The sequence below is a fragment of the Rhinolophus hipposideros genome (assembly GCF_964194185.1).
Source record: "Rhinolophus hipposideros genome assembly, chromosome: 4".
NCBI classification, from domain to species: domain Eukaryota; kingdom Metazoa; phylum Chordata; class Mammalia; order Chiroptera; family Rhinolophidae; genus Rhinolophus; species Rhinolophus hipposideros.
The window spans coordinates 100,995,828-101,021,902 of record NC_138050.1 but is presented as its reverse complement, the minus strand read 5'-3'; the positions used below and the strand labels follow the sequence as shown (position 1 = coordinate 101,021,902).

Sequence of the window (26,075 nt, the reverse complement as noted above, 5' to 3'; positions counted from 1 at the left end):
CACAGGATAACTTGACACTTCTCCTTGCTCCCGTGCTATGCTCTGTACTGAGCTGGCACTGCGTTTGGGCATAGGTCAAGGTGCTTTTCATCATTTAAAACTCTAATAGGCTAAGTGATCTGAGACCTAATTATGGGGGAAATTACCTGTGTCCTGATGCATGCTCACATCCACTAAAACCCAGGGCAGCACTTCAGCTAACGGTCCTTGCCTCTCACTTCAAAGAATTTGGGGCAATCTGCTCCCATCCTGAGAAGCTGAGGTTGGAATTCATGGTACCTCTCATAGCCTGAATCTACCAGTCTTCAGAGGTAGAAGGCTTTTATTCTTTTTATTTAGACCGACAGGGTAGAGTAGTTAGCTGTGGTCAAATCAGTTTAAAGTGTTTCTCCACACACTCCGCCCTTTTCCAATCCTGTGTTTTTAAGGAAGTTAATGTTTGACTAGTTTTTTGCATTGCTGCAGAGCGAAAAAATCAGTTACCTTAAGGAACATTCCCTTTTTAGGAAGAAAGATAGGACCTTTATAATTATGCTATTGATTCTCAACCCAACTGATAGCAACATATGAAAATGAATCTCTTAGTAGTACCTTTTATTATTATTTAGTATTTAAGTAGCATGAGGAGTTATGGTTTATAGCATTTTAATCCTAGCTGTTCCTTCAAACTTTTATCTTTAAGTGGGTCAGAAATACGATATATCTTATGTTGTTATTCTTTCTATTTATCTTTTAAATTAACATATATTAAGATTCTTACTTTGCAAATGTTGGCTTCTTATAAATGTATTTATTTTTACAAAGAAAAGACTGCTCCCTTGGGTGGTCATCAGAGAGGGTATGGCTTTGTTACGTTCTTCCGTCCCACCAAGTAAGAGAAGCACGTGAAACACTGTTGAAACTCTGAAGGGAACTTTCTAAGGAAAACAAAGCTTTAAAATGATTTTGGAAGATTATGATTCATACCCATTTTAAAGATTGGCTGTCGAGTTCATTTTGGGTACCAAGAGTTTTCCTGCTCCTCCTGTAAATTCTAGAGCTTCCTTTCAAGTAAAAAAAATGTAAATATCTAAGCTTTCAACATAACAAAAAAAAACACATGAATTCCATATCACACAAAAAAAATGGCTAAGAAGATTGTAAATTGAGTGACAGAAGGGAAGTCATTTAAAGGGACCCCCACTATAAAACACAGGGCAGCACCCAAATAAATCCATTTTTAATTTTCACTTTGTTTCCGTTATACTTCAAAGCTGTGATATCACGAATGGAGATAGAAGCAGCTCACTGAAGAGCCCAAGTTCAAAGGAATTGGAATTTAGCATGGAATGCAAAATTGAGGACTTTTGCTTCTAAGAGGATGGTTGAAACATGCCAAGGTTGAAGAATGTGGGCTTGGTGCTACAGAAGAATTAGGTGTCTGGGGTGACCCTGAGTGTATTGGCAATGGCTATGAAGTAACGCTCTTTACCAGAGAAAAGCTTGTACCTGACAAGCTTTTAGAAAGGTGCATTTCTCTTAACACTCTTTTCCTGTCCTTCTGCTCTAGAAGGGACATTAAAAACTGCTAATGAATGGTGACATTCCTGTTTGGAGAGGGACTGAAGTAAAGCACACTTCAGCCTCCTCACAGGTAAGGTACCCATGGGCTTCTCCGCAGAGCACTCTCTGCTTGCACCCTTTGGAAAGGCTGTACAATGGGTCAGTATTCTCTGCTGTCTTTCTTCGCACTGGAGCTCTGGCCACCAGAGGGGAAAACAGCCACACACAGGGAAATCGCGTAAGTTAACATCAAGCAAGCCTGGTGGGTTAGTAATGACTTTCCCAGGATCCAAGTCTTTGCCTCCAGGATGTGTGAACCTAGAAAACAATGTCATTCATTCAACATTTATAGAGAACACACAAAACACACGGTACTGTGCTCAGTACCGGAGGGCATGCAAGAAGATACACACCACAATCTGTGCCAGGGGCTTTCTGACAGGAAGGCTATTTCAAGTATCTTAGGACCCCTCAAGACATTCTTGGATGAATAAAATTGCACTCAGCATTTAAAATAAACATGGAGAAGGACACTGTGAGGACAATATGTATTTAAGGAGGGAGGGCATGCAAATGTGCTTGAAAGTATTATTGCTAAGCTATACAATGTAGCTTGGATGAATGAGGGAGCAGGAGGTTTAAGGGGGCAGAGCTCCTGGCTGGCCTCTCTGGACCCTTCTTGGAGGAGCTGATGCCTACCCACACAGTTAGCTGAATCCGAACAAAGGAGGCCGGCACTTTTACCTGGGAAGTGGATAACTTGGAGGGAAAGTGGCCTCCGGAGGAGGAAGAAATGCCACATCCCACTTGGAGTGAGAAGCGCCCGCGCCCCCCAGCGTGCAGGCCGACCGCACCCTCCGCAGACCCCCCTCGCCCCCCCCGCCCGCATCCTCCACCCAGGCCCGGCGGTGGGCCGCGCGGCGCCCGGTTCCCCGCCCACTCCACGCCCGCAGCCCTTGCGCGCTCCAGCTGCAGCCAGAACTCGGCCCGTGCGCCCGGGTCCTGGGCTCGGCCCCTCAGCGGTCCGAGCGCCCCCGAGGTTGCAGTGTGACCGTGGGGTCCCGATTCCTGCTCCCCACGCGCAGTCCGGAGCCCGGACAGCGGCGGCGGGAGCGGGCGGCTCGGGCCCTCCCGCAGGGGGCAGCGCGCAGCGGGTGCGGGCGCCGCCTCTGCCCCCCGGCGGCCGCGCGCTCCGCCCGCTCAGCCCGCTCCGCCCGCTCGGCTCCGGGGCCCGCGCGCCGCCCGCCCTTCCTGCCCCGCGGCCCCCGGGCGGGCAGCGCCCCGACGCGAGACGCGCGTCCGGTCCTCCGGCCGGGGCCTGACGGATTTCCGGGGGCGAAGAATTTGGCCTCGGTCCCTGCGAGCATCCCGGCCGCTCTCCCCCTCCTCCCGCGACGCCCCCCCCGTGGGCGCGCGCGCACCACACACACTCCCACTCGCAGGCGCGCGTGCGCACGCCCGCGCCCCGAGCCGCGGAGTCTCGGGCGCCCCTCGGCAGATCCCACTCTCGGGCGCCGCCACTCACACAGGCTCCCGGCCGCCACGGGGCGTCCTCCGTCTGCGGCGGCGGCGGCGGAGGCGGTGCGGGGAACGGCCGCCGCAGCTCCGAGCCCGGGACGGAGTCCGGGGAAGCGGGGAGGCGGCCGCCGCGCCGGGGAGGAGCCGCGCCCGGCGCCCGGTTCCGCGGCCCCAGGTAAGCGGCTCCGGGGCCCGCAGCATCCCCGGGGCGCCCGGGTAGAGGCCGGTTCCCGGGTCCCGCCCCCGCCGCGGCGCGGGGCAGAGGCTCCGGGGGGAGTGGGCCGGGGGCGGGGAACGGAGCCCGAGTCAGGCGGTGCGGCGGGGGCGCGGAAGCGCGGGGCTCCGGAGCAGCGCCCGCGCCCCCCAGGTCCAGCCCTGTCACTTTTGCGCCCCCGGGTGCCCGGCGCCCCAGACCCCGCTCTCCCCGCGCCGCCGCCAGCCCTCGTGGGCTCGCGGCTCCGCGCCCGCCTCCCACCTCCCTGCACCTTGGACAGCGCCCCCGCCGCCCCCGCGCCGCCCCGGGGTCGCGTCCCGCTCCCGCTCCCGCAGCCCGCCTGCTGCTCGCCTCCTCCCGGGTCGGCGTCCTCCCGCCTCGGCGCCCTCCGCGGGGGTGCGGGCCGGGAACTTTCCCCCCGCCTCGTCCGCGCTCGGTGCTGTTGTTGTTGTCTGGGACCGTCCCCTTAGCGCGGGGACCTCGGACACCTGGGACGCGTCTTCCTCGGGGGGAGCCCGTCCTGCCGGCCGAGCACGGGGCGCGAGCGGCTCTGGGCAGCTGGGCTCGGCCGGAGGCTGGCGGGGCGCAGAGCCCGCACCCCGGGAACGGGCCTCCCGCCGCCGCTCGTGCTCCCCACCTAGCGGGACTCGACACGTGCGCGCCTCCCACGGACGCGGCCCCTCCCGGACCACCCCGGTCCTCCCCCTGCACGGCCACGGCCACCCCATAGGTTGGACACCCGGGGCTCGCGGGTCCGGATTGGCTGAAGGCGTAACCCCGCCTCCTTCTCGGAGGGGGGTGGTTCTGGCGTGCGTGGTTGTCATCCCGCGGCGCTCACGCGGGGGAAGTGGGGTCCACAGGTAGCCGAGCCCGGCTCCGTGGGATCCCCGCGTCCTGGTGTGTACAGCTCCTCACCCACCCTGCTTCCTTCAAACTCGCTCCTGCTTTTCTCCTTTTTCTGTCTCTCAACATTTTAGTGCTAAATATTTAAAAAAAAAAAAAAAACAGAAAAAGAAACTTAGCCCTACCTTTATTAATACTGTATTTGTTCGGTGGTATCGATTTTTAAAGCAGATCTAGAAGAACGAGGAAACAAGTGCGTACGCGGAGGTTCGTGGCAAACTGGGCTGCAGATTTGAGTCCAGTAGTCTGGAGAAAGTAATGGGTGCCTAAGGGATCCGAAAAAGGGTGGGAAACGCGGGAAGGCAATTGTTTCTTGGAGAAGGAGAGACGCAGGAGCTAGCTTGGGAAGCTGAGGGAGAAGGAGCTGGGTCATTTGTGGGCTGAGATGTGAAGGAGAAACCCCGACCGGCGCTCCGGAGAGGTAGGTCCATTCTGCGGAAGAGGATTCTGTCTGGGAAAGTGGTAACATGGGCTAGTATTTAGTTCATTGTTCACACATTTCGTTTTTGTGTTGCTAGTGTTACCCCTTGGATAGGAGACTTCATAGTAATGATGTCAAACCATGAAGTGGATGTCGCATTTTCCAGTTTCTTGTAATATATAGATTTGCAAGTGGTAATGCATTTTGAAAAAGTGAATTTCGGAGGCTCCTCTAGAGGGATGCACTACACAGTTAAGTTAGAGCGCTTTTGAAATATTGTGAAGAGAGATGGGTGAACATTGCATCAAATCCAAAGATTGTTCTGGCATTATTTAGGACCTTGGCAAAAAAAATGTATAAATGATACTGATTTCTCTTTATTTTGAAGCATGATCGCCTCTAGCATTTTGAAGCTTTAATTCCTTCAGGCTGTTTTGATGTTGTGTCTGCCCGTCTGAGAATATTGTAATTCTTATCTTTAGAAACCTTGTTGCAAAACAAACCGCAACTGATACAAGTTAATGCTGACAACTTTATATTGAGTGCACTGTGTGTTATATTATTTGTAAGCTAGTGAAATATGCAAGAGTAACATAGCGTGACTGTTACTCCCCAGGGACCCATATCAAAACAAAGTGGGGAGTCACGTGAGGCTATTTCAGGGAGAACAATTCAGTTATTTTAAAAATGATTCTTGGGTGTAAACAGCAACCACATTTTCTCATTTGAATTATTATCTTTGTACACAGTTGTAGCACGTGATATTAAATAAAGTAGCATATTAAATATGTTATATGATTCCAAAGTAGATAGTAAAGGCTTTCCATTTATTATTTTTACATAAGCAGACAGAATTGCTTTTCTGACTGGAGAACTTTGCATTCAAGGAACAGAATTTGATACTTCCGGCAAACTAGAAGTTTTTGCTATTGTTGAGAAAATAATTCCTACTATGTTTTCATATCTCTAGGTCATGCCTTGACTTGCCTTGAGGGATTTGGATTCTAGATTTTGGCCTCTCGAATTTAATGGGTTTGGAGGTAGAGAGGAGAAGAATGTACAGTCACACACACACATATAGGAAAAGTAGATGTATGTATTTCAACACAGCTATGTATTTATACGCATAGTTTGGGGAAACATTCCGTTTATTTGTACATGTATTGTCATCCTTAGAAATTTTTTTCTCATTCTTGTCCAGAGGTGGCCCTGTTTTAAACTGTAGAAAGCATTATCACCAGTAGAATTGGCCAATAGATCATGGAAACAGACAATAGTATTTTGTTGCTTGGCAACCACCTACTGTGAGTGAAAAACAAAGCAGTGACAGCTGCTTCCACATCCTGATACTGATATTGTAGCTCAAGCATTGCAGCCCTCCAAGTGAGACAAATCTAAGTTTCATTTGCGTAAGGTGAAGCTGTTTCTTTCGGGGGATGTGTTTAAAAAGAATATTTAAACATTTTATTAAATAAGAATTATATTGTTGTTGTGGGATGAAATGAAGCATCCAATTACAATAGCCCTCTTAAGCTTAGTGTAAACTGAAAAATGCAAGATTGGGAGGAGGGTGTAGTCCCTTCTCATTCTTCCCTTTATAGTCAGTCGTCAAACAGCGTGCGCTCATTTTCTGCTGCAGCAGGTTCTCTTAGGATTTCACAGCAACTTGGAGTTCTCTATGATACCTAAATAGGTGGTTGGATTTCACTGCTAGGGGTGAATTAGAGACTGGTGCTCTGGCCTAACCCTTTAATTTTAAGGGACACTGTAGCACAAGTGAGATGATATGACTTGACCCTGGTGACAGAGCTATCTCCAGGGTGTCTTCCCTCGGGGCTCACTTGAAAAAATTTCCCATTTCCTCCCTTGACTTTTTTTGGGGGGGATGGGGTGGGGGGGTTCTTTGTTTACATCAAATTTTTGACCAAGATTTTTATCCTAATAAAGAGACTTAGAAAACACAGGGAGGCTTCAGAGTAAAACTTCAGTATTGACACTAGGCTACACTGGAGTTTTAGATACATTGTATTCTGTGTATTCTGCCTTCAGTCTGTGACAGTTCTTTGACTCCCCCTCTTTCCCCAAACTGGGGAAGCCCAGTCCCTGGCCTTGGTAATTGTTTACAGCTTTGGACAGTCTTTAAGGCTCTATTATCTCTATGTGAGTTTTGAACAAGGATGGGATTGAAGATTGTGTTGGTCAGTCTGTATACCTGCAAGAGTCTGAACGTTACAGCTAATTAATCACTCGTCCCAGGCCGCTGTCTGCAACATGACAGACGTAGCATTGGTGTCGTGATCTGGGCTCTTTAGTGACAGTGTCACTGCATAAAACTCGTTTCAGTCTTTCATCAAAGCTGTCTTGCCAAAAGAGTTACCTGAACCTGTCGTGGAGGACAAGTCACCTGTGAGAGATGGTGATTAGTGCACATTGTTTTTTAACTCCAAAATTATAATGATTATTGGATGGCAAACTTGAATCACCTAGGCACTGGTAAACATTTCTTCTAAATTTAGGGAATGTATTGCATGCACAATACCTTCTGAGTTTCCTTACGCTATTTTTAAAAAAATCTGTATTCCTTTGTTTATTATTTATGATAAAGGTAGGCATTTAATTTTAATATGACATCTCAAGTAAAAAAAATGTGGAGTGGACTGGTTGGAGAAAGAATGGAATGACAGTATTAAGTACCACTGAAGAGCCATTTTCACCAGAAAGGCAAGCACTTTAGCAGATTTGTAGGGGGAATAATTGATTTACAGCATGTTTAACCTAGTTTCAGAAGCCTGCTATTAACTTGTTCTAGCTAGAAGGATTTTCAAGCAGAATAATAATTTGGTAAATTTCAAGTGAACTTCACTGATTTTTTTTAAAAGAAAAAAACACAACAAACAACATTTTCCACCCTGGTTGTACTTCGTCCAGGACAAATATTTGTTTTCAATCCTTTAGGATTAATCTTAATTTAAGGTCATTATTATATTTTAAAATTTCAGAACCATTTCTCTTTGCCTAGTGTGATGTTAAACATTCTGTACTTCATACCTTTAATTTAATCCACCGGAATCTTGACATGTAATGAATTTTCCTCTCCTATCTTCATGTACAAGATAATGTATGTATGTGCAAACACACGATACTTACATTTTTTCCTTTTTGTTGTTTACATCCTTATGATAGAACAGTAAAGGACTTGATTTTTTTTAATATAGTAAAGGGAAACTTTAAACGAGATATTTACATTTTCAATTTTCTTATGTCAGCTTCTGCTATTGTAACCTGTAAACTCTCACCTACACAAGTAGGATGATCAGTTAAAACAAGGAACTAAAAAAATATGTATCTGAACAGCATCCACTTGCTACCCTCCAGGCTAGACTAGGAAGCATATTCTCTCATTCTTAGATGCTTAGATTTTTCACACCCACATACACATTGAGCTGAAGGTCCTGTAGGCTCTTCTTTCTTTTATTTTAAGAGGGGACAGAAGTAGCATTCGATTGGGAGACCTGTGTGTGGCAGGTTTTTTAAAATAAAGCCTATATATTTTGAGATTTTCAAAAAGGCAATAGTATTGGGACAATTAAATTGAATTATTTCCTTCGGCGATTTTTCAAATTTATGCTGCGAACATAATCCATGGCCCTTAGAGCACTGCCTGGCACGTGGGAGGAGCGCAGCGTGTACTTTGTGGAACACGCCCTCTCCTGTTTGTAATGGTGCAGATATTTCATTTTGTGCCCGTATGAATAGTAACAGGTGAGAAAATGGAGAAGAACTTCTTGTAGTTTTCATTGTTTCTGACACTGTAGAAAACAAGTAAAAATAATTAACTTAGCCAGTGATAGTTTGCAACATACCATTGTTAGTGTAGAAAGTCACGCGAGGGGTATCGATCTTCCACCAACACAGGCATGTGAGTGCAGACTGGCTGCTTCAGGGCCCATCGCAGCGTAACAAAGGCTGCAGCAGTTAGTCTGAAGGACTGCTGCTGTACTGGAGCTGGAGGGTGACGTTTGCTCGCCCCAGGTTCATTGTGCAGACTGGACTTGGCCCAGGGGCTGTGCCTAACATCTCCAATGGTGGGAGGAAACCCACAGACTTACGGTGGCCAAACCTCTGTTTTGGTCTTGTTTGCAGGAGGGCAACTTGAAAACTGCAGGAGCTGTTGTGCACATAAGGGGTAGAGCCCAGGTCCCAGGTACTGCATTTCTGGTCATTGAAAGAAGCCATAATCCCAAGAGCTCCGTGCCATTGAAATAAGACTTTGTTCTTTACCCTGCTCCGTCTTTGTGAAGTAGGTGGAAAGGGATCGTGTCTCTGGGGAAAAGCTGGCAGAACCACCAGGTAGGTAACACCCGGCTAACTCCCTATGCGTCTTGCGAATTTCTCACCTTGGCACCGCTGTCCAGGGGTGTGTTTCCTTTGTAGGATTTCATTCACCGTTTCCTGCAGCATGTCTTTGGTAAAGTTATGCTGACAAAAGGTTACAGTGTTTTGCTGGAGGGATTCCTGAGTGTCTTGCATATCGCGGGTGCTCAATCTGTATTTGTTTAGTTTTACTAGTGGCATTGCACCTACTGTTTTTATAGATATGGAAGGTAGTTTTGTTCAGGGAACCTACTTAAATAATAGCCACACCACTTCTTTAACACACAGCTATCGAGCATGTACTATATGAATGGTCCGGTGTTTGGCTCCAGGGATCATAGCGATTCTTAAGGCACTGTTTGTGCTCATAGAAGAGAACATGCTACTCGCAGGGAGTCCGTGTGGTTTAAAAGTGACCATGCAGGGGTGTCGGTAGGTGTGGGGAGCAGGGCGGGGGACTGACCAAAGGGGACCTTGTGAGGGCCACTCAGGACGCACTTAGTGATATTGGTCAGTGTTTCACCGTCTGCCTGTTCAAAGGGATCCCATAAGTGCTTGTTATGAGTACTGAGTCCTGGGTGCCACCCAGGGCCACCGAGTCAGAGCAGACACGGTCACGTTGGTGTGCGTATGCCCAGATGCCCTCTGCTCTCATTCATGTCTGCAGGGTTCTTCCTCAAGTGGCCACTCTTCTCCCCCCGGGAGCCTCCTCTCCACGTGTGGGGCAGCTCAGGGTTAATGGCCTCGAGAGTGGACCTCAGCCAGTGACAGGAGAGAGCAGGGTGGTGATACACTGCCATCCGGGACCCACAGGGGCCCTACCGGACTCCACTGTGCTTCACTGTTGTCCGTAATGGCAGTCTGTCTGCTAGGCAATCGGGGCTGTATTGGGTGTCTCCCTTTCCTCTCCCAGGGTTTCCTAGGGTCCCCTCCCAAACAAATAACTTGCACTTAAATTCTGTCTCAATGTCTGTTCCTGGAGGAACCCAACATGTGATACTGAAGAAGCTGCTTTATTATATTCCAGTTTTGGTTAATGCCCCCCCCCCCCTGGTTTTTATAATGAGGCAGATTTGAGAGGCCCAACCTTGGGTTGTCGAGAGCTACTGAAGGATTCAGGTGAAGCCAGTGCCATTTATTGACTTGCAGCTGAGAAAGATCATGCTGAGCTGAGGGAGGGAGATGAGCTGGCAGGTGGCAGGGCAGGCGGTGGTGAGCCGCTAAGCCGAGGCAGTGACTGTGGGAGGGCCGCAGGACGGGCTTTGCTGGAAAGCTGTGTGGAGGGTCCGCATGACATAGAGGCCTGTGATGTGCGGTCTCCGAGCTCACTGCCATTTCCAAGCGAGGTTTCAGCACTCTCCCCTGTACCAGGGCCCCGTCTGTCCACTCGGCGGGCGTGACAGCCCTTCCAGGGCTGAGCGCTCTGCCTGGCCCATAATCGTGGTCAGGCTTTCTAGAGTTAAGTAGTATAAGTCTAGGCATACAGAAAAGAAGACAGAAAGATACATTAAAGAGTATAAATAATTCACTACCAGATCATTAGAAGAAGAGCGGTATATTTTACAGGAAAGCTTTGTGCAGCTATAGAAAATGATAGTTGGAGAGGTATCTGTCACACATGTCCCAGATACATGATGACTAGTGATTTTTCCCCCCATGCTCTTGGCTGAGTGGTGATTTTCATTCAGCATCAGCTTCTGGAAGACCTAGCATGTGCTTGTATCTGTTGTTTTTCCTGCTTCTCTGATAGTATTGCAGTTTAGCTGAATGAATGAGTGGTAGCTGGGGTGGGGCTGCTTCATTGCTCTTCTTCAGTCAAACTGCCAGGGTGTGGACTGCAGTTTCTCCTGCCAGGTCTCAGGCCACCAGCTCCCCCAAGAGATGAAAGGGTCCAGAGGGTGGGCCGAGGAAAGCCTAAATCCACAAACAGAGCCATTTTGAAATACATGCTGAATTATGCAATGAGCGGGTTAAAGCTTGCTAGATGATAGGAAATAAGATCAGGCAGCCTCCTACTTGTCTCACGTATGGATCCTAATATTCTGGCTCTGTCTGTCGTCAGAAAGGCAAAGACTGAGTAATGAACTGGGAGAACCGGACACCATCATATTTCTGCAAAAGCAGAATTGAGCCAACGACGCAGGGGAGATGGAATGATGAGATGTTGTCGAGCGGGTCAGCAGAGCGCTTACTGGGCCTTGCTTTTCAGGGAGCACGCAGTCGTGACAGTGGAAATGCTGAACATGTGAGTGGAAAGAGACCCGATGGGTGTAACACAGCGGAAAGGAAGAGGCCTTCTAAATGTAGAGTACTAAGCACATTTATGATGTTTTTAATTAAACCTTTTATTTGGAGATAATTGTAAATTCCTGTACAGTTGTGAGAAATCATGCAGAGAGGTCCGCGTGCCCTTTCCCCATTTCCCCCGAGGACAACCTCTTGCAAACCTGTAATCCAGTGTCACCACCAGGATATTGGGTGCTATCCATCTATCCTGTTCAGATTTCCCCAGCCTTACTGCTGCTTATTCGGTGTGTTGTGTGTGCCCATGTGCACACGCGTATTTTGTTGTCTTTAATCCTTAGGATATTTTTTACTTTAAAAAGAGCCCTTTACATTCTAGAATTTTGAAAATAAAGGTCACTTGTTTAGACTAGTGCTGGCTCAATTGTAACTGAGGAAAGGTGCTGTAGAATAAATTCCTCAAGCCGCTTCTAAGTCTTCACTTCTGCAAAGCGGTGCCAGGGGCCCCCTGAGGGGGCAGGAAGGGCAGTGCACCACTCAGCCAGGTAGGACTTCCACTTAATTTATGTCTTGTTTACTATTATATGGTAATAAGAAAACCTTTGAAGAGTATGACTGTTGTAAAAGAAGCTTGCTTATTACAGCTCATTGTGAGTCTTCTTCCTTATACTAGCATTTCTAGCCTTCCCTTCCCACGTATCTTTTCCTTCCCTCTCCGGTCTGTGTTGGAGGGTCTCACCCCTGCAAGCTGCTTCCCAGATTTCTGGATGAGCGGCCGTGTTACGTTCAGCCCATGGGAGGCACATGGGAGACAGCAGGGAGAAGGGCAAAGCCAGGCTCTGTTCCCCTCCCTTTGGCTCTGAGCGGCATCTGTGGCAGTGGGGACGCCTGTCTGGAGCCCCACTCATACCTGATAGACCTTTGGTTCTAGCTGCTCACAGCTGACTGACCTGTGGACTCCAGCGGCGCCCCCGCTGCTGTTGGCGCTCCAGGCGAGGGGAGTAAGAGCCTTCTGCTCTGGCCAATCTCTGCATACCTCACTGTCCTGTGTTAGGCTCTCCTCCTCCACGGCCTGATAACCAATTCTCACTAGTAAATATCCTCAATGAAAAGTACTTGGAGAGATTTCTAGTTTCCTAGTTAGGCATTCCCCAGTTCCTCAAGAGATGGCAATAGTATAGGTTTTCTTCTGAGATCCTGGCTTCTTCCACTGCAGATATCTTGCTCGCTCCAATCAGAGTAGAAGTGCCGGCATTTGTAACCTGACCCCTTCCACCAGGCGTCTCTGGGCCGTTACTGACTATTCATCCCTTCCTCGTTTGGTTTTCCAAACACTGATTTCCCGTTGTCAGATGTATTTGGCAGTTTGGAAGCCTTCCCTAGCATCTTTGTCATTCTATCCCGAACTCTCCTTTTCCTAACCTTCCCTGTCTTATTTTCTGCCAGTGGTTCTTTCTGACCTCATTGCCATGTGTAATATCCTTAGGCCCCTAGTAACATGTTGGTCCCATGACTTGCTCCTGAATGTACTTTGGTAGACAGGTCAGACCTCTGGTACATAGGGATTTGGCTTTGCTGGCACTTCACTTTCCTGCACAAGCATGCTTTTTTTTATGATTCTCAGGCTCCTTTACCTCATATCCCTATAGAAGTACGTATGATTCTATAAAAGTGATGGTCAAGAAGTTAGGAAGCTTTTGGAAGGACGGAACAGCATCTTCAAGTATAAAGTATAAAGCTTTTGGAAGGACGGATGCAACTAGTATCTTCAAGTATAAAGCACGTTTGGAAGCCATGTCAGAGGTAGCAAAGCTGGGGGCCAGCATGGGAGCCACACAAGCTGCCTTAAAGAAGGGGGCACACAAGAGAAACTTGGTATGCTTAGAGAAGGTGTTAGGGTCTCCTAGTGCCTGCTCAGGCTCCGCCCCCTGTGGGGAGCTTCGCCTCCTGTTGGGGGGCAGTTTCGGGGGTTGCTACGGTGGTATTGGTCCCACAGTTGGCTGCATTGTGTAGCTTCATCCTGTCTCCCGGCAGTCTCCGACCGACTACAGAGAGCTGGGAGTTGGATCAAGGAGAAGCCTTAGAGTTATCTTGGACTGAGATGTTCAAAAGGTCGCACAAACAGCCCAGTTGTAGGTGCCCCGTCCTCAGATGCCAGGAGCCTTTAGGCATCGCAGCACACGTGAAAACAGTCTTAAAATTAATGGCCATGCGCGTTGCCACTAGGTCGCTGGACTTGGGCTGGGAAAGCTTCAAGGCTGTGGCTTACGAAGAATTGACACATGGAAGAGCAGCCTGTGGCGTGGGCTGTAAGTGCGTTCAGTGGGGTTGGCTCTTGCAGTGGGGCAGGGCTGGGGGAATGTTTCGGGGGCTGGTGCACACAGCTCCGAGCACACGGGTCTCTTTGGAACCTGTCCACAAGGCCACCCTCTTGCCTCTGCTCTTTATAATGACCAGACGTGGTGAGTGCTGGGCGGGAGAATTGTGGATTAGGCGGCTCTGGGGGAACTCACAATGGGAAAGAAACAAGGTTATTTTAAATGGATATAAGCTCTGAAGGCAAGTAATTAAGGCACATTTCAGCCTCATGGCCAAATTAGGGTTCTAGTTAATACAAATGCAAGATTAGGAAACATAAATCAGTTGCACACCTATAATCATTGAAGAACAGTTTGTTTAGTAGCCAAATAGCAGTTATGCCTGCTCTTACATGCCTTTCCCCTCCATAGACCTTGTCCCTTTCTCTCTTGGCACTGGCTGAGTTCAGGCTCCTCTTGTCCCTGGCAGTGATCTGTGCAGTTTCCCGCAGGAAAGCGGTGCCTCCGTCAGAGCCCACAGCCGTTTCTGAGGACATTGTCCTGAAGCCTGGTCTTCTACCCATTTCAGTTGCATTTTTCTGCCAAGATGTCATCTCTGTTTCTTGCCATATTCTCAGGAATGTGCAGTGGCACGAGGAGACAGTTTTTAAAGGGAATTTCTTTTTAGGCAGTAGGGACTTGATTCTGTCAACAAACAAAGCGGGTCCTGCCCAAGATAGAGAAGCTGTTTTTTGGGCTCTGGTTGATGCTCTCTCTATTGTGTTGAGTTGGCCCCACGTCAGTTCTGATTTTTCTCATCTAGTTATTAAGAGAATAATGTGGACGTGTAGATTACAATCTCCATAACATTGTGACCTAGCTTGATACTCTGTTCGTAGTAGAGATTTAATGCTCTTGGAGGAAGGCATGCTACGCATTCACTGTGCCAAACGAGTCAGTGTTTATTGTGTCAAGTTCACCCTGGGCGCCGGAAATGCAGTGGTGATCGAAAACAGTCACTGTCCCTGTCTGCTGCGAGCCCACGGTGTACTGGAAAGGCTATTATACTGGATAAGATACTGGAAAGGATTATTAAGCAAAATGAAAATAATTATATAATTAGAACTCATGATAAGCAGCTGGAAAAAAACCAGGTCTCTCTGAAAGGGTATAATGCGTGTGAAGTGGGCAGGCAAGGCTTATCTAAGAGAGTCATTTAGAAATTAAGACCTGAAGAGTCATTGGTTATCCAGGTGGGAAGTCCAGTGTGGGAAGCCCAGACATGAGAAGGAGTCACTGAAAGATGGCCATTGTGGCTGGAGAGCAGAGAGCGACGGGGACAGTGGCTGGGAATGGGGCTGCTGAGAGGTAGGTGAAGGCCCGATGGCGCCAGACCTACGGGCCTGTCCTGCTGAGGACTTTGCGTTTTATTCTAAGTGCATGGGTGGCCATTGCAGGGTTTTTGTTCTGTTTCATTTTTCACATTGAGGCGAAATTCACATAACATAAAATGAACCATTTCAAAGTGAATAATTCAGTGGCATTTAGTACATGCACAGTGTTGTGCAACCACTGTGTTGTATCTGTTCCAAAACATTTGTGTCGCCCCAAAAGGAAACCCCATACCCATTAAGCAGCCATTGAAGGGCTTTGGAGGGAGTGAGGTGGTGTGACTTGTACTGTGTTTCCCCGAAAATAAGACCTAGCCAGACTATTAGCTCTAATGTGTCTTTTGCAGCAAAAATTAATGTAAGACCTGGTATTATAGTACATTACATTACATTATACTGTACTATATTATGTTATATTATTTTACTTTATTTTATTTTTTACCCGGTATTATTATATCATATTATATTATATTATATTATATTATACACAGCCTTATATTATAGTAAAATAAGACCGGGTCTTATTTTAATTTTAGCTCCAAAAGACACATTAGAGCTGATGGTCTGGCTAGGTCTTATTTTCAGGGAAACACGGTAGTATGTAAGATCTTTCCGGCAAGTTTCTGGAGAATGGATTGGAGAGGACAAGAGTGGAAGCAAGACAGCCCACCTGGAAATTATAGTCAAGTCTGAGTGAGCTGGTGGTGGTGGCTCCCTTAAGAAGAGACAAGAATAGTAGCCACAGATATGGGGAAGAGGGGATTATCCAAGATGGAGGGACAGAACCGGGTCTATTTATCCGTGAGTGACTTCGTCACCTTGTCTACATCACTGGTTCCCAGAGGGTGATCTGTGCCCCATTCGGATCAATCTAGGATGCCTGTTAAAAGTACAGCTACTTACACGCACCTCAAGATACTGAAGCAGAAGGACCAATTGGGGACCCTGATGGAGTCTGACTGCCCCTGAGGTTTGAGAACACGTATTGTTGCTGACTTTGTCATTCTGATGCCCTTTAAGAATGGAAGGTGACCAGACAGTCCATCAAAGTGAGATGAATTAGAATGAGACACAGAGTAGACAAAGGATAACCTAGGGCATGTTTGTAAGTTTGAGTGGGAGGGATGCTTTTTGGGGATGTGTCTTTAACTTGATCCCCGAGGCGGATGCGTTACGTGGACAATTTTGGTGTTATTTTCTGTGCTTTTCTTTTTAGAGTATTGTGACTCTCCCAGATTAAGTGGTGACTGACTGAGAACAACGGCAGGACCGTGAAATATCATGTAGGCACAGTGCAGCAATTTATTGTAAAAGAGACAAACAGCTCCTGGAGATTAGCTTGTAAAACAAACCATCCTAGTATATTTGCAGTTCCCCTGTTTCTACAAGATTCCTATTACTTTAAAGAGATGTTGACTTCAATTAACTGATTTTAGAAGTGGGAGTTTTTGCGACTTTAGAGTCAGAAAATCTTGTGGTATAAAAATCACCAATAAACAAATTAAGATTTTTGTATTTTGACTTCTGTTTTCCATTTGCCTTTGGTACGGTTTTCTAACCCAGTGTTAACTTTTTAGAGCTGTCACTCGCAGCCCGAGTCTGCGACACTCACATGTTCCTATCCCAGTGGTGTTTGGAGCTTTCAAATAATCCCCTTCCATCCACCCCGTTCCCAACAATTTATGACATACATTTGGTTAAGTTATAATTTTAGAACTGAAAGGGGTCGTAGAGAATGTGTAGTTTGCTAGTTTGCTTATAACTATTACCCTTGGAGAACTTAAAGTTGTCAGAATAAGGCTTTCCTATTGAGGGGGGGGGGTTCGGTCCTTGGGGATTGACCCCCATGAGTAAGTGTGTGTAATATCCAGTGGCAGTCAAGGATTCAGTCCTCTTCTCTACCTAATGAAATAGCACCTCAGCCCAGCCGCCCCTCTGCAGCTTTTGAGTGGCCTCAGTGGCACCTGCTCTTTCTGGAGGCAGTCATGTGCGTTGCTATCCCTGTATCTTCGGCTCTCCCCCTTTTTGGAATAGGAAGTGCTCAGCTTTTGGAAGAGGATGTTTCATTTTGATTAATATTTTTCCCACTCTTCTCGAAAGCCACTTTGGCACCTCTGGTTGTGTTTCTTTTTCAGCGTCCAAATTCAGACCTTAAGTGGTCTCATTGCTTTGTCATGCAGTTTTATAATGTTTTGAGGGCCTTTCTGGCTTCTTTGATTTCTGCCCCCCACACACACTGGAACATTTAAGTTTAGAGGGAGTATGAGGTAAAGCTATTCGTTTATTTTACACTAAAGATAAACAATCAGTAAATAGCCAACTTTTTAAAAAAAGCTTAATTTTTCTGTCCCACAAAAATTCATGCTATCATATAAGAGCAAACACTATAGAATACAAAAAAGGAAAGTAAAATAACTCAGAAATACTAGAGATAATCATTATGGACATTTTAGTAAAATGTTTCCAGGCATATCTCTTGGTCTCTGTCTCTTTCTATCTCTGTCTCTATATACATATGTACATTACACACATACATATGTATGTATATATGTGTGTATATGTATTCATACATATATACCATGTACAAATAAAATTCTAAATAAATGGGGTTTTGCTTTATGTGCTCTTCTGTAGTCTGTTTTTCTAACAACATGTGGTGGGCATCTTTCCATGTCAATAAATATATATTATCTTTTTAATGACTGGTTACTTTTATTGGATGGTTTTCTTTGTAACACCAATCCTAGGGCAAACTAGCTTAAATAATAAGAATAAATGGAAAATTCCAGTGGGTGGGGACTTTTGGCCTGATTCATTTGGGTTTAGGATTGCTTTATTTTTTCTTTGCTACTCTTTTTCATGCTCCTAATGGTAGCATATGACATCTCTTTGGGCCCATTCACTATTCAGAGAAGGAGAGCTCTCTCAGTCTTTAGACTAGAATCCTGGGTTTCCTCCTACCTGGATCATCTTAGGTAATGTGACGGGGGATGCCATTTTCAATGCTTCAGATTTGGGTACAAGTTTATGCTCATCCCGTCCAAACTTCATGAATAAGAAAGTCAGAGTTCTGCTAGAGAAGAAGGCGGGGACCGGATTGCAGAGGAGGCAGCTAAGGGTGTCTGTTAGGGTTTACAAGGCTTAGACGTTCCTGTGGTTTTCAGTTTTTCCATCTAAAAATCCTCGCTGCTTGAAGCCTGCTTGTACTTATGTACAGCGTTTTATGCTTGTGCAATGAGCTCATTTGGGTAAATTCTTCTTAGAAGAAGTGCTGGATCCAAAGGTTGGCCACTTTTACGTTTTAATGGCCATAAGCCATCAAAGCTGTGATACTACACTTTTGCCTATTATATGTTCTACGTTGAAATCCCTCAACGGCCTGTTGTGAAATTTTTTTTATATGTTTTTTGCTTTTGAATCTTTTAGTGGAGACTTCCGAATTAAAGCAGAATGTCAGGTGTCACAATTTCTCTGAGCAAGACAAATTTGAAGTGACATAATCTGAGCTTAATTTAAGCTTCTCTGGTGTAAAATGGACTCTACCAGCTGCAAGCCTCATGGTTGGTGGCTGCTGGCTCAGGGTAGACGATCTGCGTGCCTCTGAGTGCTCACCTGAGACATGCCATGGCACGTGCTCTGCAGCCACTCTGTCGCTGTTCTCGTCCCCATCCCAGTGTGTAATAAAGATCAGCGAGGCATAATTGGAAGTGCTGGGAGCTGATGGCCAGTCATGCACTCACGCTGCATTTTCAGCTGTAGTACCTACTACAGGGGAACCTGCTAGAAAAAATTAACTTACAAATTAGGGACCTCTGGGATGGCAGGACCTGGTGTGTCTTGGTCGTCGTTTTGAGGAAGTGAGTGGGGAACTCATTGGGATGGCACATTTTTAGGGACCCAATGGCAGAGATGTGCTCTCTGCCATCTTGGCCTTTATTAAGGTGAATGAGAAGGGCATTTGGATGGGAACCTAGTGGTCTCTGAGTTACAGTCTGTGACGGGTATTTTCAGACATGGTTGCAGATACCATCCTATGCAACCCTCATTGCAGCATTGTTTGTTTGTTTGTTTTTATTAAGGTGAATGAGAAGGGCATTTGGACGGGAACCTAGTGGTCTCTGAGTTACAGTCTGTGACGGGTATTTTCAGACATGGTTGCAGATACCATCCTATGCAACCCTCATTGCAGCATTGTTTGTTTGTTTGTTTTTATGCCACTAGTAAGGGGAAAAGCTCAGACGGATTAAATCACTTGTCTGCCGTCATAGCTGGTAAGTGGAAGAAACAGGAATTTTGAGCTCTTTCTTCCCACACATTGATGCACCTTGTCTCCCAAAATGGAAATTATTAATAGCAACTTGCTTTATTTTAACTGATGGTACAAAAGAAGAAGTGCAATGTTTAGTTTTGAAATTGAAATACGGCATTGAAGAGATTGCCCTGAGAACTGTAAATGATAAAAATGTAAGTGCAAATGGCCTAAATGAGGTGTGTGACGTAGAAAATAAGGAAGTTGGATCAACAGTGACAAAGGGAATAGGCTTACCTGTGGAAAATGACTGTAGGATGAGCGTTTCATGAGCATGAGATATGTGGATAAGGGCTAAGTAGTAAAAACAGGTTAGGTAAAGTGGTACGGTATATGTGAGCACATTCTAGAGATCTGAATATGCTCAAGAAATATAAGTTATTATTGCTAAATTAGAAATGTTTATCATGGAAGCATATTTCCATGACAGAATTTTATTTCAAAGTAGAGAAGTGGTGGCGTTTGGAAATGTGTACATTTGGCTGCTGTTTTCATTTGGGTTCAGAATGCTAGAAAGATATGGATCAAAAAAGCCAAACACTATCCTTATCAAGAAGGAAAAAAAAAGAACAACTTATAAGTAAAAGCAGAACTTTATCAGGGTGGAAATACGTTTATACTTAGAAAGCGAATGTTAAGGTGTAGACCACTTGGTGGAGAAAAGTAATGGCTTAAACTCACAGGAATGGAATTATGGATAGCACAGGGTGACTTCTGCTGACATTTCGAATTAGAGTTCTTTGTGGGCGTGGGTCAAAAGGAGGCCTCCACTTCTCTGTCTCTCTCACTTCCCTCCCCACTCCCCGCCTTTATTGCCAAATGCCAGGTGGGACTGGAGGGCACTGACAGACTGAGTGGTCCTAGTGAGTCTCCTATTGCATCTGGCAACACATGTATTCCGTCCTTGAGCTCCTGCTGGCGGCTAGGTACTGCCTGTGTGTGGTGTCTGCCAGCGGACAGTCGAGTAAGAGCCACAGGGGAGAGTGGAGGGCTTTGGCACGTGCACAGCTGTACATGGCAGACCCTGCCTGCTCTAAGTGCTTTGCTGGGAGCTGAGTGCATTCTTTCCCGCCGGTGCTCTAATGAAGCCATTACAGAAAACCTGCTGTAGTGTCTCCATAGTCACGTTTATTGGAATTCACTCCATCGTCCAATTGCACTGATCATTAAAAAGTTTTAATGTGCAGTCTCAACTTTTCTCTCCTTGGCTTGAGGCAGTCGCTGCCCGCCCTGTTTGGCAGTCATCCTGAGTGGCTGTGAGCACCAGTGATGTTATTGGCTGAGGAGTAAAACAGAAGCTGAATCAAGTTTGGCTCCTAGCATACTTCAGGGCAGAGCTTCTGGTCCCGGGCTTAAAACAACACAGACACAGCAGCTGAAAATGTCACTGAGCAATGCATCCGCAAATGGCCTTTGGTGCTCTGTGGGGGCATCTGGGCCTCAGCATTGAAGATGCCGCTGAAAACTTCCACTGCTCCAAATTTGTGCTCATGTCTCTTTAGTCTCTAAATCTTAGCGTGAAATATTTAGGACCCCAGGAAAGCTAAATTAATGGCGAGTCAGAGTAATTAAGGCAAAGTAAATAATCTCCAAGGTTCTCATTCCCCGTGAAACTAATTTCATATCTTATCCTTCATGTGTTAAAAATAGTTCTCTGCTAATTCAAGATGCCCATGCTCTGTGTTGCTGAAGTGTACTTCAGTTCGATTGAAAGATGCCGAGCAGAGAGTTATTTTCAATTGGGCATTTTTCTGGTTGTTGTTTAAGAGACACATTTTGGCACCGCAAGAGCGCGAATGTCTTGGGGTGAACGGAGAGTTGGACACAGCTGTGGCTGGGCAGCTGCTGGGCCAACGAGCTATGGTAACTTGCAGCTGGGACAGCCTTCTCATCCATGTGGCAAGAACTCTGTTCCCACCCTCCTGTCCAGTGACGAGATTGCAGGACGTTGGCCATTGCGTGACCTTGTCCCCGTGTACAGGTTTAGACACTAACTCTGTTCAGCCCTTCTGAGCCACAGGGACATTGGGGCTTGAACATGATCTTAGAGTTTTTGTCACCTTCAAAGAATCAGCATACATGAGGGAACAGTTATGAGCTTCTGAGTGTTTAGACCTCAGTGTACAAAGCCCATCGTTCCACAGCTGAGCTATTGCAGTGACAATACCCCATTGTCCCAGGGCCTGAGAGGACACTTGGGCCTGAAGGCATGGCTGTGACCCGGTGCTTCCCCATGCTAAGGAAACTGCTCTCGGATTGATTATTGCTACAGCAGTGGCCTTGATGGAATGAGAAAATTCTTTTTCCTTGTGATAAGAGAGTATCTGGGTTAGAACGACCACAGGTGCTTGAAGAGAAATGCAGGACATATGGACCCTCAGTTACCTACAGCCGAAATACGAGATTGTTATCTTGCTGTTGCTCACTTTCAAAATCCCTACTTATATTTTTCTCTTCAAAGAGCTGCCTCAGCCCTTTAGACTCCAGAGAAATGCTGTTTTGCTTTTAAAAAGTTGTGAGGTGGCCATATGGGGTACCACAGGCCAACCTCGGAGACACTGCGGCTCGGTTCCGGACCCCTGGGTAAAGCGAGTCGTGATCTTTGTGCTGGCGGAGGGTCGCGCCTTCAGTGTGTAAAAACCACAATACCCGTGAAACACAGAATGGGGTACAGTAAAATGAGGTAGGCCTGCAGTCGCTTTCCAGCACAGTGGAGTGTGTTTCTAGTCACACATCTGTGCAGGAAAATGGGGCTAATTAATGGAAGGAGAAGCACACTGCAGCGACTGTCATGCCTCTCACGCTTTTTGATATTTAGTTTTAGAGTTACTAGAAGATGTTTTCGGTCAGTGAAGTGTTCCCTCTTGCTAAATTTTACATTTCTCTTTCTGAGGAAAAAATGTTAAACTTGAGTTGAGTGTTGGCATGTGGTACGTGTGGGGAATAATAACATTTTTGCTGTATGTAAGGACATCATACTCTCTTTGTACGTTGTGACTTCTTAGTAAGACCACCTTGATGATAATCCCCACGTGCATTTCTACAGCACCCAACAGTGTGCAAACCATCAGGTCAGCTTTCGATCATCAGAACTGGATAATCTTATCCCTGTTTCAAAGGTGATGACACTGAAATTTGGTGAAGTCAGTTTGCTATTTATTCCTTCATTGACTCACCTTTTAGTTCACAAACTGTTTCGGGGTGCATCCTGATGTTATGACAGTTCTGAATGTACAAAGTGAGATGACCCCTGCCCTCGCGGAGCACAGGCCACACAAGGAAATGGATGGGTGTGGGTACCTTCATGGTGGGCCAGCATCACGGTGCAGTTAGAGGTTTGTTCGTACAGGCAGGTGCGAATTATTCTGACCCGGGCATTGAGGTGCTGGTCATAGAGGTGAGAATTAGCTGGGCTCCAGAGGGCTGCCAGGGAGAGACCGTTGCTCAAAGCTGAGACAGAAAAACAGAACGTTCCAGAAGAGCAGTGTGACGTGGCTGGGGAGTATGAGCTGAGGCGATAAGCTTAGAAGCTCACATCGCTTATAAATGACAGAGCTGGAAGGTAGGGGGTTCCTGCTTCCCGCTTGATTTTCTCCTTTCCACTACATTCTTGGTTGCGTATTTGGGTTTTCTTTTTTCTCCTTCTAAATATGTCGTTAGCACCCTCTGTACAATCCAGGTTGAAAAATGTGACGCGTAGGGATTTCGTATGACTCATCAGCTACAGGCACAGCTTGCATTATGGTCAATGCATGAATCTGGGTGTGTCTGTCCCTCTGTGTTAGTTAAGCTGAAGTGACTGGGCTGAGGCCCAGATGTTCTCAGTTAAGTGTCGTGACAGGCGAAGCAAATGCCATTTTACCAACCACAAACAGGTACACTTCTGCATGACCCAGCCCTGGTGCAGAGGTCGCCCAGCATACGTATATTTGTATTTGGTACTTGGAAATATATAAAGCCTTAGTAATTATTCTGAAGGGGTTGGTGTTTTTTTTAAAGCTGTTGGTCTGGTTTAAAATGGCTTTTTGTTCACAGCGATGAGTAAGTACTACAAATAATTGAAAATGACTTGGAAAAGGAGGGTAGAGTGGAGGTAAGGCATATTAGTTGCTGGCTGATACTTTTGCTTTGAAAGCAGGTGGTTTTGTTAGATTTTGTACACTGTAGGTGGTGTAAAGAACAAACCTTTCCATTTTTCTTCCCCCAAGAGCCATGATGTTATCTTAGTAATTGAAAATAATCTTCTAAAGTTGCTCTTTAACTAGATTTACACAATCCCCTTTCAAATCATCTGTTATCTGCCCTTACATTTCACAGCAAATGTTGCTGTCTGCACAGACCCTGCTAATAAGAAGATCAAGTGTAACTCTTTTCATGATTTGAAATAAAGTGTTTCTATTGTAATTATCCTGGCTTCTGGTTGTGCTGTTACAAGTGGGCTCATTTCTCAGCTGGGTTTATGAGGATGTTTCATTGTGGAATGTAAGGCCTTCTGTTCCAGCAGTGTTTTCTTGCATAAACGTCTGAAGGATTTCTCTCTCTCAATCAGGTTAATTTTTTATGTTAAAAAAATATTTTTGTAGATATTTCAGGGTATGGACTGGGAGTAGGGAGAGGTAGGTTTGGAGAAATTTTTTTTTCTGCTATACTTGGGTGACACTTGAGGGGTGCTATATCCTCTGTTTATATCTTTACTGACCTCAGTTTCACAAAATTAGAGTGAACACTGTACCTATTTAACTGCAGTGGGCAGGTTTTAAATTGGTGTTTTATGATGGTGGCGAGAGGTAAACATCAAAGGTGCTGCTAAGGAATGTTGTGAGAAGCTGTTTCCTTTGGAATTCCTTTGGAATTCTTCAGGAATCGGATAGATTCTCACACGTTTAGGATACACATTCTCCATGAGTTTTATAGGTTTCTGACAGTGCACGTAACTATTTCTAGCCTGTGTTCACATTTTAGTTTTAAGTTGCTATGTTATCCCCCTATTGCATGATTGATCTGTAGAAGCCTTTTGGTTTTCCTAGGCTAGCAAAATTTTCAATAATGTCTTCTTTAAATCAAAAATTACTAATTATTTCCTCAAGGAAGCTATCAATCAAACCGTAGAAAGATAAAAGCACATTAAGTCCTATTTAAGTTGGACTATCGAATCACTCTGAGACTGTACGTAGGAGGTTCTCAGTGGGTATTTGTTACGGGTATTTGGCGGAGTGAAAAAGGCCTGAGGGTTGAACGAAGGATGGGGTCTGAGAGGGAAGACACAGAGGCAACTAGTTGGTTTTCAGGAGGTGTTTGAGTACAGTCCCCATGGCTGCACTTCAGGGCCTGTGGTTAGATGGAGGCCCAACTCCTTCCTCCATGTAACAACTGTGCAAATCCTTTAAATTTTGAGCTGAATTTCCCTTGGGTCCAAAATAAGAGGGTTGGACAAACTGACCCTCAAAGATCAAAGATTCTCAACTGCTCTGAAATGACAAATTCTCTAAAATCTGAAGAATGTTCGAATCACTCATATACCAATAATAGAGTGGGTTCATGAGCAATAGTTAAACTATACGGTCTGTCTTTTTAGGCTATCCATTGTATCGATCAATTCTATTAGGAGGGATTATTGGGAATTGGTTGGATCATTTAGACACCTTTTTAATTACATTAACAAAATATAAATATTCCATAAATATGCCTATTCACAGGCTTCATATAACGTGGGGCTTTTTTTCCTTCTTAAAATCCCTTCTGACCTTAGCTGGAAGGAGTATTGTTTGGTATTGTAAATGGTAAGAGAATAAATATCTTGCCTAATTCCCACAGTTAGCGACCAGCGGCAGTGCCTTCTTAGGATGCAGCCTTCCAAGTGGTTGCTTGTCCCAGATAAACGACTTCCATCTGGAGAAAATGGGTAACGCTGGCTCATGCTCATTGGCGGCAAGAGATCCAGGCTGTGCTTCTACTTTTCTATGTTGTGTTTTGTCTTGTTTAGTACATACCATGTCTCCCACTTAAAAGAGATCTAGGAATAGTCATGGGGAGTTAAAATCAAATTTGTCCCGTGGTTAACTGAACAGGTGAAGAAGTTGAGAAGGAAGAAACGCAAGTCCGACAGTTACAAGGAAGCGAATTGCCCACTCCCAGGGATCTCAGAAGACGGAGACTTGGCTGTGCTGTACACCAGTAGCTCCCAATATGCACACCCGGGGAGGAAGGGAAAAGTGAAGGCAGGTATGCGTGGAACAATTGGAAAAGGCTACACATGGAGCTTACATGTATCCTGGGGCTTCAAACGGAGAGTAGACAGAAGTGGTAACGAAGTTGACATTGCCCCTGAGCTGCTTTAATATAGGAGTTTCTCACTGAACGGAGATGTGGCCAGATGAATTCCTCAGACTTTGCCAACGCTTGATCTCAGCATCATATCCATCTCAGACACACCCAGGTGCATTGAACACCAGGAAACCCAGCTTTCTTTGACATTGGGTGTAGAAAAAGTGACGAAGGAGGACTAATTAGATCTGCAGGAGGAAGCCGGGGGGAGAGGGCAGAGAGACGCATGCTCTTACTTTACTGTTTCGTCTCTTCCTGTTTTACTGCCGACTACTTGGGACCCTGTTTGCAGCCCCTCTCCTGTAAAAGTCGGTAGGAGTGCACTGACCGAGGCTGGAAAGTGACACAGATTTGGCTGGAAGCAGTGCCTTCATAGTGTTGTAGAGCCGGACTCCTGGGTGATTCAGCAGACACAAATGAGAAGACAAAGGAACCACTGTCCCTTTAGTAGAACAGGAAGCAGAGGTGGGTGCCAGCAGAGGGCAACTCATCTGCGCACAATTTCATCTAATGCAGCAAAGTGAGCCAGGCACCCGAG

At 46.0% G+C, this 26,075-nt stretch overlaps 1 protein-coding gene across 8 annotated transcripts in view; it reads left to right on the top strand.

Annotated features, from left to right (window-relative positions):
• The first annotated feature begins 2,911 nt into the window (after window positions 1–2,911).
• ENOX1 (ecto-NOX disulfide-thiol exchanger 1) overlaps window positions 2,912–26,075 on the top strand; it is a 512,775-nt gene continuing 489,611 nt past the window's right edge. For 2 of the 8 annotated variants that reach the window (XM_081045515.1, XM_081045511.1), the window contains exon 1: window positions 3,098–3,235. The gene's annotated coding sequence lies outside the window, so the exon portion shown is untranslated. Of the gene's footprint in view, window positions 3,236–4,080; window positions 4,599–26,075 lie in introns of those variants that run through there. The other 6 variants (XM_081045517.1, XM_081045513.1, XM_081045514.1 and 3 more) reach the window with 6 other exon arrangements.